Source organism: Zea mays, chromosome 4 (genome assembly GCF_902167145.1).
Source record: "Zea mays cultivar B73 chromosome 4, Zm-B73-REFERENCE-NAM-5.0, whole genome shotgun sequence".
Taxonomy (NCBI): domain Eukaryota; kingdom Viridiplantae; phylum Streptophyta; class Magnoliopsida; order Poales; family Poaceae; genus Zea; species Zea mays.
In genome coordinates, this window is record NC_050099.1 from 11,761,886 (window position 1) to 11,787,195 (window position 25,310).

The window sequence follows — 25,310 nt, forward strand, 5'->3', positions numbered from 1 at the left end:
AATATGTGAAGATGAAACAAATCACTTTTAATGGAGGTTTCACATGGTTTCCAAGACCTTGGAAACGTATCGTCCCTATAAAACTAATTTCATCACATAAATGTCATTTCTCTTAAATGCTGTCATATCATCTAATTAAAATCCTGTTATGACACACATGCATGAAACTATCATTGAGAGTAGCCTTATAGTTATTGCATCGAACATCTCAAGATAGAAACCTTGTTTCAACGTACTATTATTGCAGATGATCTTGTCGAGGAAGCCATAAGGGCATATACAACCCTGAAACACTAATTCAGTTTTTTCAAGTATAAAAGACGGCTAAAAGATTGTATGGTACAATCCTGAAACTCTGGATCATAAATGCAACTTAGAGACAACGTGTATGGAAAGTTGCGAAGAATCATGATTTTTTAAGAGACCTTATATTAAATGATGTTGTGTATGCCCTAATAACGTAATACAAACTACATCTCCCAAGATGTGAACCTGCCCTTCGCCAACGAGGCAGCGTTACTATCTCTAGCATCTCTAGCAGTCATATCCATCTTATCTTCTATTTAAACTACATTATGCTAAAATAGTGTTTTGTATGGCTATATGCACTGTCTGACTTGCCATGGAAAATGAGTGCATATGTGAAACACTGTACCGATACAAGATTGTCTTGTGAGATGCGAATACCGAGTAATTTGATTCAAGGAATTCCATGTTTGGTTAGCTTAGCTTGTATCGACCTTACTGTGTTGGGCACGCCTTGATGTTAGTGTTGAATATTAATATAAAATTTTATGAAGTGTTTGTAAAAGACGAGGGCAACATTATGTGTGCAGCTGCCCTTTGTAAAGCTTGAATAAAAAGCCAAGTGGCCAGACGTGGGTGCTCGAATTTTTTATGCAAACACCGCTTTGGTAAAGTAATCTAGAAGGCTGTCATCCGTGGAGGCCCTAGATTTATATATATACTAGTAACTTGTATGTGTATTATCACAGATTTATATGTTATATGAGTATACTTTGTTCTAATGATACACAAAAATATATGTACTGATTAGGTGGATATAAATATGGATCCAACAACCAAGATTTAAATCCTTATTTGTGTATAATTTTACTTTATTTTTTATATTAAACATGAAAGGTGAAGTGGGATAACAGCAAAAACTGGTGTTTTATATACTAGACTAGACTAGAAGAGATATAAGAAATAGAAAGACCAAAAAGATGCTTGCTAATGGAAGTCCAGCCTATAGGTGCCCAAACGGGCGGCCCGACACGACCCGGCATGGGCCCATTAGGCCCGACAGCAAATCGGTCTGTGTTGGAACGGCTCGCGTGTCGCATATGTGGCCCGCCCGACGCAGTGCCGAGATTATTCGCTTCCTTTCACCGAGTGATCCGAGTCCATGCCCGAGTGGTTGACTTGGACAAAGGGGTCTGCCACGACAGAGGTACAACCTTAGTCGACTGAGCCGCAGGTGCCACAATGATCTTGGGCCCACCCAACACCGGCGCAATTCTGCACGGGGCGGAAGCCTATCGAGATCCTCGCGCTTTAGAGTTCGTCGGTGCAGTTCTTGCTGGAGTTGGGCGAGGTAGGCCTGCTCCCTCATTTGGCACCATCGGAGAAGATCTTTTCTCGGATGGGTCCGCTATGCGGTGCAAGACGCCTTCCTAATCTGCAATGCAGGAGAGGGATCAGAAGTAGAAGATCTCTCCATCATTGAAGGTGACTGGGATGTTGAAGATGATAGCCATGGAGTCGTTGTAGATCAACCTCGCACCCCCTACCTGGCGCACCAGCTATCGGTGTTTGTGGCCCGACTGCGCACCACAGGGTTACCCACATGATGCTTTTGAGTAGGATGGCGTCGTTGAATGCAACTCGATGGTACAAGCAGGAGCACGTCGGACTTGCACAGGGATTTATATAGGTTTGGGTCGCTTGAATGCGTAACACCCTACTTCATGTTGAGGTTTTGTATTGGAATTGCTCCGGAGTATATGGATTACAAATGAGCTGCGATGGTGCTCAGAGGCCGTGGATGAGGGCTAGTGTTTGATTGGGTGAGATGAGATGAGATGTTTTCGTAGGGTACTCTCTCGGCCTTATATAGGTGACCCTAGGGTTATCCCTTTACAATTTGTGATCACTATCTATTCTACCTATCTCCTCCTTTATCACGACCTGTAGTCCTGCTTATCCGGAGTTCGATCACTTCCCCAGCCGAGTTAGCACCGAATGTTTAGCCCTTCGGGTGTGTGTAACTTCTTCGCCCGAGATATCAGTGTTTCAGTCGGCACCTAACCCGAATGTCCAGTCTTCGTCTTCTTGGACCAAATTCGCCCAACCTGGTTGTGGCCTGATGGATTGTCCCGCTAAGCAAGCCATCGGGAGGCCCATCAGGTGGCCCGTGACATGTTTTTGTGTTTGTAAGGACCCATGGGATATCTATCCCCACATCGACCCAACATGAGATATTTTAATATAGTTCTCTTTTTACAACATGTACGTTGTGTTCTTATACCTGAGATTGACGCATGTACTCAAGATGTGATTTGACCTACTTAGGGACTATCAAACACTAATCTATAACTAGGTAGTTATAAAGGTAGTTTTGGGTTTTGGCATGAATCATGATATGAGGCATGGTCAGTCAAGATGTAGTTTGTCCATCTCTTCTTGGGAGAGATATCTCTAGGCCCCTCTAGTGATTGGGTCAAGAAATGCATGACCGTGCTAGGGTTAAGTGTTAACCTTGAAAGGATTCCAAATCACAGTATCAAGAAAGAAAGATCATCTTAGAGCTAGACCAAATATCATGAGACAAAGAAACAACATGTACGTAAAGTTGTGATGGTTCATCTAATATGATCTTTACGTACACATAGGAGTTGACATGTCTTGCTAGAGACCGCTGTAAATTATTGAGCCAAGTAAGAGTACTCGGTCATGTCTATTGTACATGAACCTATAGGGTCACACACTTAAGGGAAAAGAAGCCTAAATCGGATAGGATCCGAATTAGACTAGGTTTAGGGTTGTTGATGGGCCTCGGAGTTAGAAGCCCACCTGAACGCTATATAATGAGGGGTGGGCGCGGTTAAGGTTAACCTAATTCTCCCACCAGCAAACTAGCAGTCATGCCCCTCTCACCCTCGTCAAGCTACCATCGCTAACCTATCAGTTCAGTATGCGACACTTCCTCCCTGTACATGTCGATACCTCTGAGGTGCTACATCTGGAGCACTAGAATGAACTGAGTGAGGACGTGAAGGACACCAGCGACTGCACGACACTGCTAGACGTGTTCATCTACATCGCGACGGCTTCTGTTGTCCTACACGTCTAGTGGTAATCCCGTGACCTATAACAGTAGTAGATCTTGTTTTTATGGGGTCAAAAAATTTGTTTTGCTCTAGTGTAGCCTCCCCATAATCCTTCACCCTTTCCTCTCGTGTAGTGTATATAGAAGCAACAACATCACCAAAGTTAGGCTCACAAAATTGAGTCAGTTTATCTCATCGATCTTTTTTACAACTCTCTAAGAAAGCCTTCAAATTGGCTTCAAGCTCGACTTGAATCTTCTAATGAAGCTCATCGAGGAGCGCTTCGAATGATGTTTGGTGATTGATGTTTTTAGTATTAAAGGGATTGTTGTGATCCTCTCCATCAATAGATCTATCACTTCCTAACATGTTGCTATTAGATTGGATCTTAATAGTTTTGTTCTTCACAAGCCAAGTCATCAAAAAATGTGTTGACGTTAGAAGAGACCCGACTCACCCACGAGCAAAAGTCTAGCACACACGTGGTTGGCACATTACCTTGAATGCAATGAGGAACATATCTAAATGACGAAACCAATCTAAAGATTGCGTTGAGCACCAAATCTGGTACCTGAATGACCGGGCGGTCCGACCTACATATCCTCCTGCCCACCCTTATAGGTCGTTGTGTCACCTGGCTTTGGGGGCACTACAAACTTCAGCATTTGATAGGCTAGCTCCACCAATGCAATACCGATTGGGAAATCCACAATTCGGTCCTCAGGCACAAGATCAAGAGGCATGCTAGAATTCTTGGCCATAAAGGTTAACAAATCTGGCAGGTGGCATAAGGAGAGAACACCCACATTTGTAGCACCCGAGTTAGAATCACCAGCTACAACGAGTTCTAAAAAATTAGATAGAACTACGGCTGGCGACATCATCAAGGTAGGGGCAACAAATGTCATGATCAATAAAGAAGAAAATGAAGAACCGATGGTTTTTGGAACATTGACCAAGACACAATTAGATGAGGGTGTCGCTGTAGCCATTAACGATAAGGCCACCAACCTAAAAAGACATCCGATTCGAAGTATTCCATGTCTAGATGGTTCCATTCGGGTTTGTCTTATTCTCAAAAACACAAACTTTAGCGCTTGAGAGAAAAAGAAAAGAGGGGAAAGGATGATGAATAACTGTAAAATGAAACACATCCTATTTACCCAAAGGCTTTGTTTGGATGTTGATATTGGAAGGGAAGGAATTGAATTGGAGAGAATGCCAAATCAACCTTGATAGTGAAATGGACAACAATTGAAATCAGTTGTTTGGATGGCCATAAAATTGAATTTTGGAATCATAGAAACCATCAAACTCAATATATGTTTGGATGTACAGAACACAAAATTGAAAGGCCGAAACTTTTTTCCTAGTGACCTAATTCCCCACAAAATAGAGGGGTGACACTCTGAATTGGTGGAAGGGGACACAGGTGAAGTTAATGCCGAGTTGGTATTGGACTCAATTTCCAGTGCCAAATTCTTGTTCGTCCAAACAATGTTAATCAAGTTGCCCAATACCAATTATGAATTATGGGGCTGAATACCTGCATCCAAATGGACTATAGAAACTGAAAGGGAAATAGTCTCAACATTTCCTATAATCGATTTTGGTGTTTGACGACCATCACAAACCTTGTGGACTAACCAGTTTGCCGAGTTGATCATTTCACAGGTGCATAAGTTCATCTACAACTATTCTAAATCGACTGTCCGGACAGGAGAAGCTTTTTTGGAATAACACCTAAGCGTGGACCGTCCGCGACACCAAAGTGAGCCTCAGACAGAAACACTGCATAAACGCAAGTCAACACTACGGACTGTCCGATGGAGAAGCGAGCACCGTCCGAGACCAAGCGCGGACCGTCCGGCCTCAGGCGAGGACCGTTCCGTCGATGAAAACCAGAAAAACCCGAAGGTGACGGGTTCGGTAAAATGTATTTTTAGCGTCCTCACGGATCGTCCGGGGTGCACGACCGAACCGTCCGCAACTGCTTTATCTGACATCCGACGACGCATTAAATGCTTTATAGCCATTGATATAGCCGTTACTACTAACCGTTGCGATTTTAGTCGTTGATCTGCAGGGGTGGATCGTCCGGACCAGGGGAGCGGACCGTCCGCGGTCGGCAGAAAGGGAGCAACGGCTAGGAAGTGGTTGGGGGCTATAAATACAACCCCAACAACCTCCATTCACTTAACACAAGCACTCCAATCCTTCACATTCAATACAAGAGCTAGCAATCCATTCAAAGACACAATCAAAGCTTCCAATCTCTCCAAGTTTCATAATTGAGACAAGTGATCATTAGCGATTAGTGACTTGAGAGAGAGTGATCTGTGTGTTATTTGTCGCTCTTGTCGCTTGGCTTTTGCTATCGTGCTTTCTTCTTTTCCCATTCTTATTCTCAAGTGACTTGTAATCAAAGCAAGAGACACCAAGTGTGTGGTGGTCCTTGCGGGGTCTAAGTGACCCGTTGATTAAGGAGAAAGCTCGCTCGGTCTAGGTGACCGTTTGAGAGAGGGAAAGGGTTGAAAGAGACCCGGTCTTTGTGACCACCTCAACGGGGACTAGGTTCTTTGGAACTGAACCTCGGTAAAACAAATCATCGTGTTCATCCGCTTTATTTCTTGGTTGATTTGTTTTTCCCCTCTCTTCCGGACTTAACATTTGTTCTAACGCTAACCCCGACTTGTAGTGTGTTTAAAGTTGTAAATTTCAGTTTCCGCCTATCCACCCCCCTCTAGGTGACTTTCAATTGGTATCAGAGCCCGGTACTTCATTAGAGTCTAACCACTCGAAGTGATGTCGGGAGAATCCACCAAGAGGGAGATGGAAACGGGCACAAGCCACGGGAAGGCTCCATCAAGGGAGTCCGGCACCAAAGGAAGGGAGGAATCACCTCCCCGCGTCAAGTCGCACCGGAGTGGCGACAAGAAGAAGAAAATGAAGAAAGTGGTCTACTACGAGACCAATTCTTCGTCGCCCTCCACATCCGGCTCCGACGCGCCGTCCGTCACTTCTAAGCGCCATGAGCGCAAGAAGTTTAGTAAGATCCCCCTATGTTATCCTCGCATTTCTAAATGCACTACTTTACTTTCCGTCCCATTAGGCAAACCACCAGTTTTTGATGGTGAGGACTATTGTATGTGGAGTGATAAAATGAGGCATCACCTAACCTCACTCCACGCAAGCATATGGGATATTGTTGAGTTTGGAGCGCAGGTACCATTCGTAGGGGATGAAGGATATGATTCGGACGAGGTCGCCCAAATCCGGCACTTCAACACCCAAGCCACTACTATACTCCTCGCCTCTCTATGTCGAGAGGAGTATAATAAGGTGCAAGGGTTGAAGAGTGCCAAGGATATTTGGGATGTGCTCAAGACCGCGCACGAGGGAGATGAGGTGACCAAGATCACCAAACGAGAGACGATCGAGGGGGAGCTCGGTCGATTCGTCCTCAACCAAGGAGAGGAGCCACAAGCCATGTACAACCGGCTCAAAACCTTGGTGAATCAAGTGCGCAACCTCGGGAGCACAAAATGGGATGACCATGAAATAGTCAAGGTTATTCTTAGATCACTCGTATTTCGTAATCCTACTCAAGTTCAATTAATACGTGGTGATCCTAGATATAAGCTAATGTCTCCCGAGGAAGTGATAGGAAAGTTTGTGAGCTTTGAATTGATGATCAAAGGCTCTAAACAAATTGTCAACTTGGAGCAAGGCGCCACCTCCACACCCGAGGTGCAACCCGTCGCATTCAACACGACGGAAGAGAAGAAAGAAGAGTCTACATCAAGTAGACTCCCCATCGACGCCTCCAAGATCAACAATGAGGAGATGACGCTCATCATCAAGAACTTCCGTCAAATCCTTAAGCAAAGGAGGGGGGAGGACTACAAACCCCGCTCCAAAAGGGTGTGCTACAAATGTGGTAAGCCTGGTCATTTTATCGCTAAATGTCCTATGTCTAGTGATAGTGACAGGGGCGACGACAAGAGGGGAAAGAAGAAGGAGAAGAAGAGGTACTACAAGAAGAAGGGCGGCGATGCCCACGTGTGTCGGGAATGGGACTCCGATGAGAGCTCCACCGACTCCTCCGACGAGGATGCCGCCAACATCACCGTCAACAAAGGACTTCTCTTCCCCAATGTCGGCCACAAGTGCCTCATGGCAAAGGATGGCAAAAGGAAGAAGGTAAAATCTAGAGCCTCCACTAAATATACAACATCTAGTGATGAGGGTAGCTCTAGTGAAGATGAGGATAATTTGCTTACCCTTTTTGCCAACCTTAACATGCATCAAAAAGAAAAATTGAATGAATTGATAGGTGCTATTCATGAGAAGGATGAACTCTTGGATAGCCAAGAGGAATTCCTTATTAAGGAAAATAAAAAGCATGTTAAGGTGAAGAATGCTTATGCTCAGGAAGTAGAGAAAATGAAAATTTGACTAAGGAGATTAGGATTTGCCATGACACTATTTCCAACCTTAGAACTGAGAACGCTAATTTATTTGCTAAGGTTGAGAAGTCAAATGCTTGTGATGATTTAATTACCAATCTTAAAAATGATAATGCTAATTTAATTGCTAAGATTGATAAATTGAATGAATCAATTGCTAACCTTAAAACTGAGAATGATAAGTTAATTTCTAAGGCTAAAGATTTAAATGTTTGCAACGTTTCTATTTCCAATCATAGAAATGAGAATGCTATTTTACATGCTAAGATTGATGAATTAAATACTTACAAACCCTCTACATCTACTGTTGAACATGTTGCTATTTGTACTAGATGTAGAGATATTAATGTTGATGCTATTCATGATCGCCTTGCTTTAATTAAACAACAAAATGATCATATAGCTCAATTAACTGCTAAAATAAATGAGCATGAAATTAAGAATGAAAAATTTAAATTTGCTAGAAGCATGCTCTATAATGGGAGACGCCCTGGCATCAAGGATGACATTGGTTTCCAACAAGGAAGCAATGTCAAAATTAATGCCCCTAAGAAATTGTCTAGTTTTGTTAAGGGCAAGGCTCCCATGGCTCAGGATAACGAGGGGTACATTTTATATCCCACTGGTTATCCTGAGCATAAGATTAGGAGAATTCATGCTAGGAAACCTCATAATGTTTCACACCATGCTTTTATGTATAAAAATAAGGCTTCTAGCTCTAGGCAATCAACCCATGTTAAATTGCCTAAAAAGAAAACTCTTACTGCATCAAATGAATCTAATATTTCATTTTAAAACTTTTGATGCCCCCTATGTTTTAACTAACAAATCAGGCAAAATAGTTGCCAAATATGTTGGGGGCAAACACAAGGGCTCCAAGACTTGTGTTTGGGTACCCAAGATGCTTGTTTCTAATGTTAAAGGGCCCAAGACCGTTTGGGTACCTAAGAACAAGGAATAAATTGTTTTGCAGGTTTATGCGTCCGGGGGCTCAAGTTGGATTATTGATAGCGGATGCACAAACCATATGATAGGGGAGAAAAAGATGTTCTCCTCCTATGAGAAAAACGAAGATCCCCAAAGAGCCATCACATTCGTGGATGGAAATCAAGGTTTGGTCAAAGGACTTGGTAAAATTGCTAGATCACTTGACCATTCTATTTCCAATGTTTTTCTTGTAGACTCTTTAGATTACAAATTGCTTTCTGTTTCTCAATTATGTAAAATGGGCTACAACTGTCTTTTTACTGATATAGGTGTTACTGTCTTTAGAATTTGTGATGATTCAGTAGCATTTAAGGGAGTATTAGAGGGTCAGCTATACTTAGTTGATTTTAATAGAGCTGAACTCGATACTTGCTTAATTGCTAAGACTAATATGGGTTGGCTCTGGCATCGCCGACTAGCCCATGTTGGGATGAAGAATCTTCACAAGCTTCTAAAGGGAGAGCACATTTTGGGACTAACCAATGTTCATTTTGAGAAAGACAGGGTTTGTAGTGCATGTCAAGCAGGAAAGCAAGTAGGTACCCACCATCCACACAAGAACATAATGACAACGGACAGGCCACTGGAGTTACTCCACATGGATCTATTTGGCCTGATAGCTTACATAAGCATCGGCGGGAGTAGGTACTATCTAGTAATTGTGGATGACTATTCTCGCTTCACTTGGGTATTCTTTTTGCAGGAAAAATCACAAACCCAAGGGACTTTAAAGGGATTCTTGAGACGGGCTCGAAATGAGTTCAGATTGAGAATCAAAAAGATAAGAAGCGACAACGGGACGGAGTTCAAGAACTCACAAATAGAAGGCTTTCTTGAGGAAGAGGGCATCAAGCATGAGTTCTCTTCTCCCTACACACCTCAACAAAATGGTGTAGTGGAGAGGAAGAATAGAACTCTATTAGACATGGCGAGGACCATGCTTGATGAGTATAAGACTCTGGACCGATTTTGGGCTGAGGCGATTAACACCGCTTGCTACTCCATCAACCGGCTCTACCTCCACCGAATCCTCAAGAAGACATCATATGAACTCCTTACCGGTAAAAAGCCCAATGTTTCATATTTTAGAGTCTTTGGTAGCAAATGTTTTATTCTTATTAAAAGAGGTAGAAAATCTAAATTTGCTCCTAAGGCTGTAGAAGGCTTTTTACTTGGTTATGACTCAAACACAAGGGCATATAGAGTCTTCAACAAATCCACTGGATTAGTTGAGATTTCTTGTGACATTGTGTTTGATGAGACTAATGGCTCCCAAGTGGAGCAAGTTGATCTTGATGAATTAGATGATGAAGAGGCTCCATGCGTCGCGCTAAGGAACATGTCCATAGGGGATGTGTGTCCTAAGGAACTCGAAGAGCCAATTCAAGCACAAGATCAACCATCATCTTCCATGCAAGCATCTCCACCAACCCAAGATGAGGATCAGGCTCAAGTCAATGAAGATGAAGATCAAAAGGATGAGCCACCTCAAGAGGAGGACAATGATCAAGGGGGAGATGAAGTTGAATAAGAGGAGGAAGATGATCAGGAGATACAGGGTCAAAGACCGCCACACCCAAGAGTCCACCAAGCGATTCAAAGAGATCACCCCGTGTACTCCATTCTCGGTGACATTCATAAAGGGGTAACTACTAGATCTCGAGTCGCTCATTTTTGTGAACATTACTCTTTTGTGTCCTCTATCGAGCCATACAGGGTGGAGGATGCACTAAGAGATTCGGATTGGGTGCTGGCAATGCAAGAGGAACTCAACAACTTCACAAGGAATGAGGTATGGCATTTAGTTCCACGTCCTAACCAAAATGTTGTAGGAACCAAATGGGTATTCTGCAACAAGCAAGATGAGCATGGTGTGGTTACAAGGAACAAAGCCCGACTTGTGGCCAAGGGATATTCACAAGTCGAAGGTTTGGATTTCGGTGAAACCTATGCACCCGTAGCTAGGCTTGAGTCAATTTGCATATTACTTGCCTATGCTACTTACCATGGCTTCAAGCTTTATCAAATGGACGTGAAGAGTGCCTTCCTCAATGGACCAATCAAGGAAGAGGTCTATGTTGAGCAACCTCCCGACTTTGAAGATAGTGAGTACCGTAATCATGTGTATGAACTCTCAAAGGCACTTTATAGGCTCAAGCAAGCCCCAAGAGCATGTATGAATGCCTGCGAGATTTCCTTATCACTAGTGGCTTCAAAGTCGGTAAAGCCGATCCTACTCTCTTTACTAAAACTATTGTAAAAGATTTGTTTGTATGCCAAATTTATGTTGATGATATCATTTTTGGGTCTACTAACAAATCTACATGTGAAGAGTTTAGTAGGATCATGATTCAAAAATTCGAGATGTCTATGATGGGGGAGTTGAAGTATTTCCTAGGATTTCAAGTCAAGCAACTCCAAGAGGGCACCTTCATCAGCCAAACTGTCACACCCGGGTTTTAGGGGTCCAAAGCCCGGGCGCGAACAATCACCAAGTGTGCTGGGACCAAGTCTCACACATATGATGAATCATGGCACAGGATCGAATGTCACATCTTTACTATATAATAGGAGTTCTATACAAAATAAATAATTACATTATAAGGAGACAACGGTCCAGCAACCCAAAGTTGACTGGGAGACGACGGCCTAGATCTCTCACGAGCACATCACAGCATCCTCCAAGCGCCTCATCCTGTGGTACCTGTTCTTGACCTGTGGGGGGTGTGAGACAGCAAGAGTGAGCTCACATACGTTCATCGCTCAACAAGTTGTGGGGAATAATGTGCATGAACTCGCCAAAGGTGGGAGCTCACGTGAAGTGTAAGGCTTACCAAAGAGAATGGTTAGAGCTGAGCATTGCTTTTAAAGTTGGTCAAAATTTTATTAGCAGTTACTAAGTATAAGTAAATACCAACCCAATTAAGAAAAGTAATAACATCACCTGCGATGCAATGCATATGACAAATTGAATTTAGTTCCATAAATTAATCATCAGAGAGTCCTGAGCTGCTCATGACCGTGAGCTCGGCTAGTATACCAGTTTTACACTCTGCAGAGGTTGTACCCTTTACCCACAAGTCATGTTACCCATCTGCCAAGGGATCGCGACTTCCCATACACCTCTACCAAGGAGGCGAGGCAGGGTAACACTACGAGGCCTTTACAAAGTTCCACTAGCTTCAGAAAACCCGCTACAGTTTATAGGAAGCTCCAATGCAGGGTTCTTGCGTGACCATCATCGCAGCAAAATCAACCAAGGACCTCCCTACACTGACCACTCCCCTACTGCCCTTGTCCCTTTCGGGTAAGGTAGTCCTCCACTAGCTTTCCTAATTAATCAGCCAAGGGCGTCCATAAACCCTTGTGGTGGCACGTGTTTCTCAAGTTAAGCTCTATGTTCCAATTAACATTAATGATCTTGACATGAACATAAATAGAATAACAAAATAACTGGAACATAGATATGATAAATAATTATCCCAAATCCATGTAAAGAAATAGCAAACTACCCAAGTGATTTAGGGGTAAACAAGGTAATGAGATAAACAATCTAGGGTAACCTATTGGGTCCCATCAAAATTAACATATGCATGAATAAATGATATTAAAGAACATTATTGGGTAAAAAGTGGTCAAGGGCACAACTTGCCTTCAATGAACTCCTGCTCAGCTACTTCTATCTGCTGCTCACCAGGATCCTTAGTCACAGTCTCTTCTACTCGCCACAATACAAACAAGCATAGTATATAGAGAAAACTAACATCACACCATACATGTAAACAAAATATCTGATAATAATCTACATATTAAAATAAAATCCTAGGAACATGAATCATAATTTTTGGGTTATAGATTTTAAGATATGAATTTCCAAAGGTTTTATATGCTTAAAATAGGATTAAGTGGGGAATTAAATTTCTTATTGTTTTCATGACAAAACAGAGCCTCTATGTGATAGACAATAATATTACAAAATTTTAGAAACTGGAATGGAGTGATTTGGACTAAAAATGGATTTTCTATGAATTTATCAAGTTCTAGAATATATTTATATATTAAAAATCCATTTTATAATTTAAATTCTCGGGTTAAATACCAATCTGGACTGGGCCTCAAAATCAGATAAACCCAGGGGCTCTGGCGCAAAATATCCTAGGCTCAGGAAACCGTTGCATAGGACTGCGGGTTCAATCTAAGAATTTACAGGGGCTCTTTACCATTTTTGCCAGGGCCGAAAGGGGATCCTCGTTCCTGACTGCCCGATCACCTATCGACTGCCAGGATTAGATGCCTACTCGACCGAATCGGTATTCAATACCGGTTGATGGATCGAAATCCAACGGCCCATATTTCCTAATACACTGACACCCTCTGACCGACCGATCGCGATCCTACGGTTGAGATGATTCTTGCGAAGGGGTATGCGCGGCTTCTAATCTAAACCGTCAGCATCCCATCCGACGGCGCAAGAGTGTCTTCTACCCTGGTTCACCTGGGACATGGCGGTGCCTGCTCCATTCACGGCGGCGGATCGTCGGAGCCACATGCCCTTCCTTCCAACCGCGCCCTAAAATGACACCCGCCAAGTGCTACGCAAAGCCACGGTAAATCCGAATGGTAGGGAGGGGTAGTTACCCAAGTTGCCGCGGCGAGGTAGACTAATCCGCGGCGAGGGCGGATCTCTGGAATCACGCGACGTCCGACGAGCAATCTCGTCGCTCCCAGTGGCTGCCTCCGCCTATGGACGTCACGGTACCCTTCCAAAACCCTAGGAGTTGCTCCCGGACCGATCACCGGGGGCCCAATGCCGGCGACCACCCGATTTGATCACGACGACGATCTTCGTCACGACGGTGGCTGCGAATTGCGGTGCAGATGGTGATGGTCGCGAGGGCAAGAAATAGAGGAGGAATAGGCGAGCTCGTGGGTCATGGCTTCCTATATGGGCGCGGTCGTGGCCAGAGCGCCACAACGGAATACACCGAAGTCCGCGGCTTCGCAAGCCCCACCATGCTCGGCACTTCCGTTGACGAGGGCGAGGACTGACTCGCCAGGTCCACGCGCCAGAGAGCGGAAAAGGAACGAGCGCGGAGAAGACCGACTGGCCACTGGGGCCCGATTGTCATTATGCAAGAGCGCGATCGCGTGGGCAGTGGTTGGTAAGTGGGACCCGCCCGACGGCGACCCAAACGCGCGCACGAGCGAGGACAGGGCTGGCGGCTAGGGTTTTGCTGCAGGAGACGTGCGCACGGGGGAGCGGAAGTGGGTTGCGCGGGGTAAAGATTGGAAATGGGCCGAGGAGGGTGAATTCGGCCCAACTGCAGGGATTATTCCTTTTCTTTATTTTTTTTTGCTTTCTTCTTTATTCCTAATTCATTTGAATTTAAATTTTGAATTCCACTTAAGTGCAAATTCAAGTTCATGTTAACTATGCAATTTAGTCACACCATCATGTGGTGAAGTTATTCAATTTTAATATTATTTTATATTGAATAATATTTCTTTCTTTACATTTTTATTCCCAAATTCTAAGATTTGAATTAGGTTTTAATCCTCAATTCACATCATTAATGTAACCTTATTAATATTTTCTTTATTATTAAATGCACAAACAATTAAACTCCAGCATGATGCACAATTTAATAGCTTTTATTAATCCTTTGTTTTTAAATGAGGTGTTCACTTGTGATAGTAAGTAGATATAACACACACATATAGATAAAGGAAAATAACTTTTCTCCTTTTATATTATATCTACAAATTGGGTATTACAAATCCTACCCCCCCTTAACAAGAATCTCGTCCTCGAGATTTAGTAAGGACAGGGGTATACTCATATTATTTCAACACATATACGCAAACAAAATCTCAGCATGATGCATACTTCATTAGCAAGTCATGGGTCGACTAGACCTTATTATTCCTTCTAAAATAATATCATATCATCTACTAACTAAAGTAACATCTAGATCTTACAAATAGTAGTAATTTATATATATATGTTTATGTAGCTTGGTGGAGCTGGTGGTGGTGGTGGAGGTTGTTGTTGTTGTTGTCTCTCCAACTGCGCTTGCCTTATTTCTTGGCGGACCTGACGTATTTCCTCGCGTTCTTGTCTTATCTGATTTTGCATCTCGGTCACCAGGTCTGTTAATTGTTGTATTACCAGTCTTTGGGCAGCAACCACTTGATCGATTTCAACAGGTGGAGGATTTGGAGGATTCATTTCTGTTTGCTGTTGTGTGATAATCTTTCCTTTCCTGGTATTGACCATGAAAGTTAGAAGCATATGGTAATAGTTTTGCAAAGGAAATTATTCAATAGGCGGAATGAATAAGCTAGTAGCTGGTTATAATCTGAAGATTCTTTAGTAGGGCTTAATCTTTGTTTTATGTCCAGATTGGGGTAACCAGTCGTATAAGGTGAATATCCAAGGGTAAGATAGAATCAGTCAAGATGAGGGATATATATGGGTGAGATAGACTACAAGATGTAGGTTAAAAGTTTGTTTGTTGTTAGGTGGGAATAGATCATATTCGTTAGAAGGTTATGATATAAGCCAAGTGGTTGGGATAAGTATGCTTGTTAGAACAAGACAAGTCTCTACGAATAAGACATAATCTTTTGAGATTAGTTAGATCTATTAAGATGAGATAAAATCTTTTTAAGATAAGATGAATCTATTAAGATAAGTGTTGGGGACTTGTTCTCAAATGCTATGAATTAAGAACAAGGCAACACAGAAAATGTTAAACGATAAAGTCCTTCGTCCTTTGAAGCAGTATTTCCCTTAGGATATAACGATCTCCGGACGAAGGTCATGAAGGACGAACCTTCATCATCACAGTATACATTAATGAAAGACGAAGCATATGAAACATAAAAGATAGCACGAATAATCATATAACATCATTCATTTGACTTTATTATATTATCATAGAGAAATAGAAACAATATTGAATTATAAATGTACCTTCGGCTTGGAAGGAGATGAAAATACAAGTGTGACGCAAAAAGCGAATGCCAAGTCAGCGTGTCCAGTACGGGGGTACTGTTCACCTATTTATAGGCACGGGGTACAACCCATACAAAATTACATACATGCCCTTTACATTTGGTGATAATTCCATAGCAATTTATCGAGGTCTAAATGGCCTTTTCATCTTTAAGTCGGTTCCCTTTTCTGCGAACATGCCGAAGCTTTCCTGCTTCACAGCTTCGGCGCTGTGCCAACCTTCGTATCTTTTGAGCTTCTCCCTTTCTGATACGAGTCCGAAGATACCTGTTCACACATTATACTCCAGAAACATTGTTAAATCATGTTTTGAGGACCTTCGGAAGCCGAAGGTCCCCAACAGTAGCCCCTCGCAATATTAATTTGTTTGAAATAATAAATTTAGATTGCGATATGGACGAAGGCTTTACGCCGAAGGTCCGAAAAAAACACCTTCCCTTTGCTAGAATAGCAACATTCAATGACAAGTGGGGTCTTTCAGCTTTCAACGCACCGAGCGTATAAATACGGCCATACCGCAAACTCATTTTGCACGCTTTCTGGCCAACCACTCTTGCTCATTCGATTTTTAGCTTTTGCGTGCTAAGATTCCCTGAGTCTTTAGTTTTAAAGCTTCGGCATTGAAAATAGTTTTTTAGTGCTTCCGAAGATGTCTGGAGACAAGGATGCTGTTGCTGAGACGAAGCTGACTCTTGATGAAGAGAAAAACTTGGGGTTTCTTATAGCAATGTCGAAGACAAACACGGAAAAAATTACCAAGGAAATTCTGGAAGGCTTGTCTGAGGATACTGGTGACAGTGACAGTTATGATGTAGATAGTGGCGGTGAAGACTTCGAAGATCGCCCCTGGCGACCAAGTCATGCGGTTTTCGGCAAATCAGCTATCAAAGAAAACCATCTTGCCAATATGAGGGGAAGGTATTTCCGGGATCTGTCCATTGTGAGGGCGGACGAAGGGGAAAAAACTTGTCCACACCCTGAAGAAAATGAAGTTGTGGTGTATCGAAGCTTTTTGAAAGCTGGATTGCGATTCCCCTTGAGCAGCTTCGTCGTGGAGGTGTTGAAAATCTTCGAAGTCTATCTTCATCAACTTACTCCCGAGGCAATTATAAGGCTAAATATCTTCGTGTGGGCCGCGAGAAGCCAAGGTCTGAAGCCTGACGCAAGAAGCTTCTGTAATGTTCATGAATTATTATATGAAACAAAGCCTTGGGGCAAAGAACAGTACCATAATAACTTTGGCTGCTACAGCTTCGTCTCTCGGTCCGGGGCAAGCTGTCCCGTACCAACCTTTCGGAAGAGATGGCCCGGGGATTGGATGACAGAATGGTTTTATGTGAAGAATGACTTATCAGCACGAGAAGACATCAAAGGTATAATTATGCGTCCTATTTGGCAAAGCTTCGGCCTTCGGAGGCCGAAGGTGGAAATGAATGAAGCTGCCGAAGAATGCCAGAGGGCCTTCGGCGTTATCTGTTCTTTTATTGGAACAAGAGATTTAGTACAAGAGCATATTGCCTTCCGGGTGTGGCCGCTTGCGGAAAAATGGGAAATGCCTCAAGAAACCATAAAAGAGACCGACGAAGGTGGGCTTGTGAGACTGAAGTACACCTTCAAGTTTGGAGATAAATTTACTGAGCCAGACGACGACTGGCTAAAGAGTATTGAAAATTTAAGTGATGAATTGCTTGGTGCTTATTCGAAGGCCGAAGATACTGCGATGTCAGCGGCCTTCGGAGGCCGAAAAAAGAAGAGGCTGAATCGGGTATTTGATGCAATTGGGTTTGTTTACCCTGACTATTGCTACCCCGTCCGAAAGCAGAAAAGAAAGAACATAACTTCTGCAAAAGAAGAAGCTGCAACTGCTCCTAGCGAGCCAGAGCCTGAAAGAAAGAAAATAAAAGTCCTCACTCACCGACCGCGCTATATCGAACCAGCTTCGGTGCCGGAGTTTACCGAAAAAACTCCTTCGGCAACCGAAGCTAAAAAACCAACTGAGCCAACTCTGCTGCCAGAAGTCACAGAAATGGCCGAAGTGCCGTCAAAGATGGAATTGGAACAATCAAAGATTTTGTTTCCAGAAATAAAAGAGAGGGCCGAAGCGCCGTCCGCAGAAAAAATGGAACAGGTAAAAGAAGCAACTGAGGGCCCCAAGACATCAGAAGTTTTGAGTCCTGTGGCAAACATTGAAACAGTAAAAAATCAAAAAGTGCCAGCAGTGACTCCGAAAAGAAAGAGAATGGCTAATGTGCTAGATGTGCTGGAAACGATCAAATCTTCAAGCACCCCTCCGAAGAAGGCTGCTGTCACTCCTGAAACAACAGTTGAAGCTTCGGGTTCTAAAGCTCCAGAGCAAGATACTGAAGCCGAAGCTGGGCCCTCAGAGCCCGCAAAGAAAAGACCCTTGGAAAGTGAGACAGAAAAAATAACAAAACCAACTTTTATTGAAGAAACCGATGTTATTGCCCCCGAAGCATTCAAAGTTCGTGATTATATTGTTCGTCATGCTTCGGGGAAAAAATTATCAGAAAAAGAAGAACAAGAGGCCCAGCACTATGCCCAAAAACTGAAATATCCAAAGGGGGCGTTAATATTCAATGGCAGTGGAGAAGAAGACTTCTTGTACTGTCTCCCTGACAACAAGGAAATTTCTGTCTGTTGGGAGATAAGCAGAAGCTTCGGATTCCCAACTTTAGAAGACGGACTTTCGGTGCTGTCAAAGAACGATCTGGCTGACAGCCTAGCTTATAACAGTTTGAAGGTACGATATATGAAATCCTTGTATTTTTCCGTTCATTTAAACCCACTGACACACACACATATTTCTTTTTGCAGGGCTTGATACTTAGCAATGCTCTCAGAGCACAGAAAGATACTGAAGACGAAGGGTGTACAATAGCCCTGAGCAACCTTCGTTCCGAAGTAATTGAACTGAAGAACGAAGGTCTCGAAAAAGACAAAATATTATACTCATTAATAAATAAAATAAAAGAGGACGAAGCTGCTGTTAAAATTCAAGCTGAAGCTCAAAAACGCGAAATTGAAGACCTTCGGAAATAGCTGGCCAGAGCCAAGGAAGAACGCATACTCGAAGAAACAAAGCGTGAACTCAGCGATCAATGGGCAGATCACTTAGAAGTGACTGTTGAAGAGCTTCGTTCGTCCAAAAAGAGATGCTACAACAAATCTATAGATTGTGTTAAGAAATTAAAGGCTAGCTTTGCCAAGGTCGGAGCATTCTCAAGTGAGGAAAACTTTTCTAGAGGCAATCCCGAAGGTGTTATTGAATGGATTGGCCACGAAGCTGAAGCCTTCGAAGAAATTTTAAATAGCCGAGGTGATATATGCGCCTTCTCTGGCGCCAGAGGGATTGCCACCATCTTAGAAAAGAAGGGCTGCGAACATGTAAAGATTTTAGCACAGTCCGAAGCTGCCTTGTCCTTTGAAGATACAAGAGATCCTTCGGCCGAAGCAAGCATAATTGGTGGAAAGTTTTTTACTGATATCTGGGATAACGGTGGCCGAGAAATGGCAAGAGAAATTATTCAGAGAAGTGAAAAGGGCATCCATGATGCTAGAGAAGTGGCTAAGGCTGCTGAAAAGAGCACAGAGCCCGAAGGTCAACTAGGTATTAACTAATAGTTTGTATTGTGTTGTAATTTTTAGTTTTAAGCCTCATTTTCCGTTTGTAATAGCAGCATAGCCGTGTCCTGTTCTTCAGATACTGCTGAAGCGTCTCCAGGCCCTCAGCCGAAAGGAGACGATGAGATTAAACAGATGGCCGAAGCAATCATGGACGAAGTTGTGGATCGACTGCTGAACGAAGCTGCAGAAGTGGTACTTAGGGAAGACTAGGTGCTATTGTAAAAACATTTTAAATGTAACATGTGTAATATCTTGTAATCCTGTATGTAACATATTTGTTTTATTTTTCTTTGTGGTTTAATTCTTTACGATGCATGAAACTTTACATACGTACCTTTTTTGAGCCTTTGGCGAAAAAACACCTTCCCTTCTTTTCATGCTTCGTGAAGAAAAATTTTTATGTATCACAACAACGTCCATAGTGCTCAGATGAAGAATATCAAGCTTCGTGAAAACATTCTCCGAAGCTATACTCCGAAGATGAAGATTATATCTCCTTGTGACCACGATTTTCACTCTTTCAAAGCATACTTCCGAAGATCAATATTGTGTCCCCTTCTTGTGTCATATGCAACATGATGTATGATGCTTATGCTATGCAAAATGATGTGATGATGTTATGTTACGTAGATGACATTTGTTCCGAAAGATACACACATATCCCCACACAGTATTTTTGTATCAGCGCTAATTCTTCGCTATAAGCTCTGCATTCCCTTAGGAACGTCTTTGGAGCTTCTTCGCCTTTTACTTAGGCGGTATAAGCTCTGCATTCCCTTAGGAACGTCTTTGGAGCTTCTTCGCCTTTTACTTAGGCGGTATAAGCTCTGCATTCCCTTAGGAACGTCTTTGGAGCTTCTTCGCCTTTTACTTAGGCGGTATAAGCTCTGCATTCCCTTAGGAACGACTTTGGAGCAGAAAACTTACACTGCGCTCCCTCCGGAATGACTTTTTGTGACTTCGTCAAACTTACTCTGCGTTCCTTAGAACGACTTTTTGTTGCTTCGAAGAATTTTCGATAGTCCGAAGGTCCTTTTTATTATCACAAACCTGTGAAGAAAACATATTTTTCTTGTATGAATCAACGAAACTAATTACATAAAACCTAATCAATGTCCTTTATTACAGAAAATAAAACTGAATGAAAAAAATTGCTATTAAGGTAGGATATTTGTCAATAGATGTGCTTTGATTCTGGCACAGTGCTATTGACCGTGCGAGCTTCGGACTGTTCTCTGAAGTCCCTTTGATGCGGAGCATATTGACTCCCTTCTGGCTGCTGGCCTTGCTGCAACGGAGGTGGAGGCGGAGGCTGTTGCCAGGAAGCTTGAGGCTGACTCGCCGAAGCAGCAGAGACTGCAAGATGGTTGCCCACATATTCTGGGATGTAGGGCGAATGATACGAAGCTGTATGCATGACCTGCTTCGGCTGGGCTTGTTGTGCTGCTGCTTCAGCTATTTCCTTTTGCTTCTGTATAGTAACATGGCACATCCTGGTAGTATGGCCTTTGTTCTCACCGCAGAATAAGCAAAAGATTCTTCTCGATTGATCGCCAAATCTTCCTCCGAAGCCCCTGGCGCCTCTGCCTCTTGGAGCTGGTGGCCGGAAGGAGCTTTGCTGTTGTCCAGAAGCCTGTGAGGAGCATTGTGGCCTTTGCTGTTGGCTTCCTCTGTCATCATTTTGTGTAGAATTGTGAATTGATCTTACATGCCTCGGGTAAAACCTCCCTCCGAAGCCCCTGGTCATTTCAGAAAACCTGAAAGCCTCCTCCCTTCTTTGGCGAAAGTCATTGTCGGCCCGAATGTATTCATCCATTTTCTGGAGAAGCTTCTCCAAAGTTTGAGGAGGCTTTCTGGCGAAGTACTGAGCTGACGGACCTGGCCGAAGCCCCTTGATCATGGCCTCAATGACAATTTCATTGGGCACCGTTGGTGCCTGTGCCCTCAAACGCAAGAACCTTCGGACATATGCCTGAAGGTATTCTTCGTGGTCCTGAGTGCACTGGAACAGAGCCTGAGCAGTGACCGGCTTCGTCTGAAATCCTTGAAAGCTGGTTAACAACAAATCCTTCAGCTTCTGCCATGAAGTGATCGTTCCTGGTCGAAGGGAGGAATACCAGGTTTGAGCAACACTTCTGACAGCCATAACGAAAGATTTGGCCATGACTGAAGCATTGCCACCGTACGAAGACACTGTTGCTTCGTAGCTCATCAAAAACTGCTTCGGATCTGAATGGCCATCAAATACGGGGAGCTGAGGCGGCTTGTAGGACGGAGGCCAAGGTGTAGCCTGTAACTCAGCGGACAGGGGAGAAGCATCATCAAAAACAAAATTCCCATGATGGAAATTGTCATACCAGTCATCTTCGTTGTGAAAGCCCTCCTGATGAAGGTCTTGATGCTGAGGCCTTCGGTGTTGCTCATCCTGAGCAAGATGACGAACTTCTTCAGAGGCTTCATCTATCTGCCTCTGCAGTTCAGCTAGCCTGGCCATCTTCTCCTTCCTGCGTTGAACCTGCTGCTGAAGGATTTCCAGATTTTGAATCTCCTGATCTAGATCATCCTCCGGAGGTGTTGGACTGGTAGCCTTCCTCTTCTGGCTTCGTGCCTCTCTAAGAGAAAGGACGTCTTGATTGGGGTCCAGCGGCTGCAGCGTGCCAGCCCCTGGTGCTGAAGCCTTCTTCGGCGGCATGACGAAGCTGATGCTTGCCGAAGGTGTCGAAAAGCTCAAGAAATGGAAGTGAGTTCACCGGAGGTGGGCGCCAATGTTGGGGACTTGTTCTCAAATGCTATGAATTAAGAACAAGGCAACACAGAAAATGTTAAACGATAAAGTCCTTCGTCCTTTGAAGCAGTATTTCCCTTAGGATATAACGATCTCCGGACGAAGGTCATGAAGGACGAACCTTCATCATCACAGTATACATTAATGAAAGACGAAGCATATGAAACATAAAAGATAGCACGAATAATCATATAACATCATTCATTTGACTTTATTATATTATCATAGAGAAATAGAAACAATATTGAATTATAAATGTACCTTCGGCTTGGAAGGAGATGAAAATACAAGTGTGACGCAAAAAGCGAATGCCAAGTCAGCGTGTCCAGTACGGGGGTACTGTTCACCTATTTATAGGCACGGGTACAACCCATACAAAATTACATACATGCCCTTTACATTTGGTGATAATTCCATAGCAATTTATCGAGGTCTAAATGGCCTTTTCATCTTTAAGTCGGTTCCCTTTTCTGCGAACATGCCGAAGCTTTCCTGCTTCACAGCTTCGGCGCTGTGCCAACCTTCGTATCTTTTGAGCTTCTCCCTTTCTGATACGAGTCCGAAGATACCTGTTCACACATTATACTCCAGAAACATTGTTAAATCATGTTTTGAGGACCTTCGGAAGCCGAAGGTCCCCAACAATAAGAGAGAATCTTATTAAGATAAGATGGATCTATGAGGCTTGATATATTCTAGTGGTGGTATTCTTAATTTGTACAATCATCTTATGATTTTTTTTATTTATTTATATTTATGTCTATATGTATATGCAGATGTAATTGTGGACATTACTCCACAATTCATCACACTCAATCAAAGATCCAAATCAGAAAAGAATCATAAGAACAAGCATTCAAGCATATAGATACTTATATAAAAAAATAATTTTGTTTTTGTTCTTAACAGTAGGTTTCCTATTTCTAAAAGTCACTTAATGTAAAGGATTTCAAAGTGTGAAATCCACATTTGTCTTTAGAATGAAAAAGGTAAGAGTAATCAGAGTAAGGCGGAAATAGATGAGAAAAGATTAAGATAAGTTTAGAAAAGAACCAGAGTAGCAGAGGTAAGTAAGTAAGGGTTGTCCAGTTCTATCTAGGTTTCGTCCCACATTCAACATTCCTCTGATACCACTTCTGTCACACCCGGGTTTTAGGGGTCCAAAGCCCGGGCGCGAACAATCACCAGGTGTGCTGGGATCAAGTCTCACACATATGATGAATCATGGCACAGGATCGAATATCACATCTTTACTATATAATAGGAGTTCTATACAAAATAAATAATTACATTATAAGGAGACAACGGTCCAGCAACCCAAAGTTTACTGGGAGACGACGGCCTAGATCTCTCACGAGCACATCACAGCATCCTCCAAGCGCCTCATCCTGTGGTACCTGTTCTTGACCTGTGGGGGGTGTGAGACAGCAAGAGTGAGCTCACATACGTTCATCGCTCAACAAGTTGTGGGGAATAATGTGCATGAACTCGCCAAAGGTGGGAGCTCACGTGAAGTGTAAGGCTTACCAAAGAGAATGGTTAGAGTTGAGCATTGCTTTTAAAGTTGGTCAAAATTTTATTAGCAGTTACTAAGTATAAGTAAATACCAACCCAATTAAGAAAAGTAATAACATCACCTGCGATACAATGCATATGACAAATTGAATTTAGTTTCATAAATTAATCATCAGAGAGTCCTGAGCTGCTCATGACCGTGAGCTCGGCTAGTATACCAGTTTTACACTCTGCAGAGGTTGTACCCTTTACCCACAAGTCATGTTACCCATCTTCCAAGGGATCGCGACTTGCCATACACCTCTACCAAGGAGGCGAGGCAGGGTAACACTACGAGGCCTTTACAAAGTTCCACTAGCTTCAGAAAACCCGCTACAGTTTATAGGAAGCTCCAATGCAGCGTTATTGTCTGACCGCCATCGCAGCAAAATCAACCAAGGACCTCCCTACACTGACCACTCCCCTACTGTCCTTGCCCCTTTCGGGTAAGGTAGTCCTCCACTAGCTTTCCTAATTAATCAGCCAAGGGCGTCCATAAACCCTTGTGGTGGCACGTGTTTCTCAAGTTAAGCTCTATATTCCAATTAACATTAATGATCTTGACATGAACATAAATAGAATAACAAAATAACTGGAACATAGATATGATAAATAATTATCCCAAATCCATGTAAAGCAATAGCAAACTACCCAAGTGATTCAGGGGTAAACAAGGTAATGAGATAAACAATCTAGGGTAACCTATTGGGTCCCATCAAAATTAACCTATGCATGAATAAATGATATTAAAGAACATTATTGGGTAAAAAGTGGTCAAGGGCACAACTTGCCTTCAATGAGCTCCTGCTCAGCTACTTCTATCTGCTGCTCACCAGGATCCTCAGTCACAGTCTCTTCTACTCGTCACAATACAAACAAGCATAGTATATAGAGAAAATTAACATCACACCATACATGTAAACAAAATATCTGATAATAATCTACACATTAAAATAAAATCCTAGGAACATGAATCATAAGTTTTGGGTTATAGATTTTAAGATATGAATTTCCAAAGGTTTTATATGCTTAAAATAGGATTAAGTGGGGAATTAAATTTCTTATTGTTTTCATGACAAAACAGAGCCTCTATGTGATAGACAATAATATTACAAAATTTTAGAAACTTGAATGGAGTGATTTGGACTAAAAATGGATTTTCTATGAATTTATCAAGTTCTAGGTTATATTTATATATTAAAAATCCATTTTATAATTTAAATTCTCGGGTTAAATACCAATCTGGACTGGGCCTCAAAATCAGATAAACCTAGGGGCTCTGGCGCAAAATATCCTAGGCTCAGGAAACCGTTGCATAGGACTGCAGGTTCAATCTAAGAATTTACAGGGGCTCTTTACCATTTTTGCCAGGGCCGAAAGGGGATCCTCGTTCCTGATCGCCCGATCGCCTATCGACCGCCAGGATTAGATGCCTACTCGACCGAATCGGTATTCAATACCGATTGACGGATCGAAATCCAACGACCCATATTTCCTAATACACTGACACCCTCTGATCG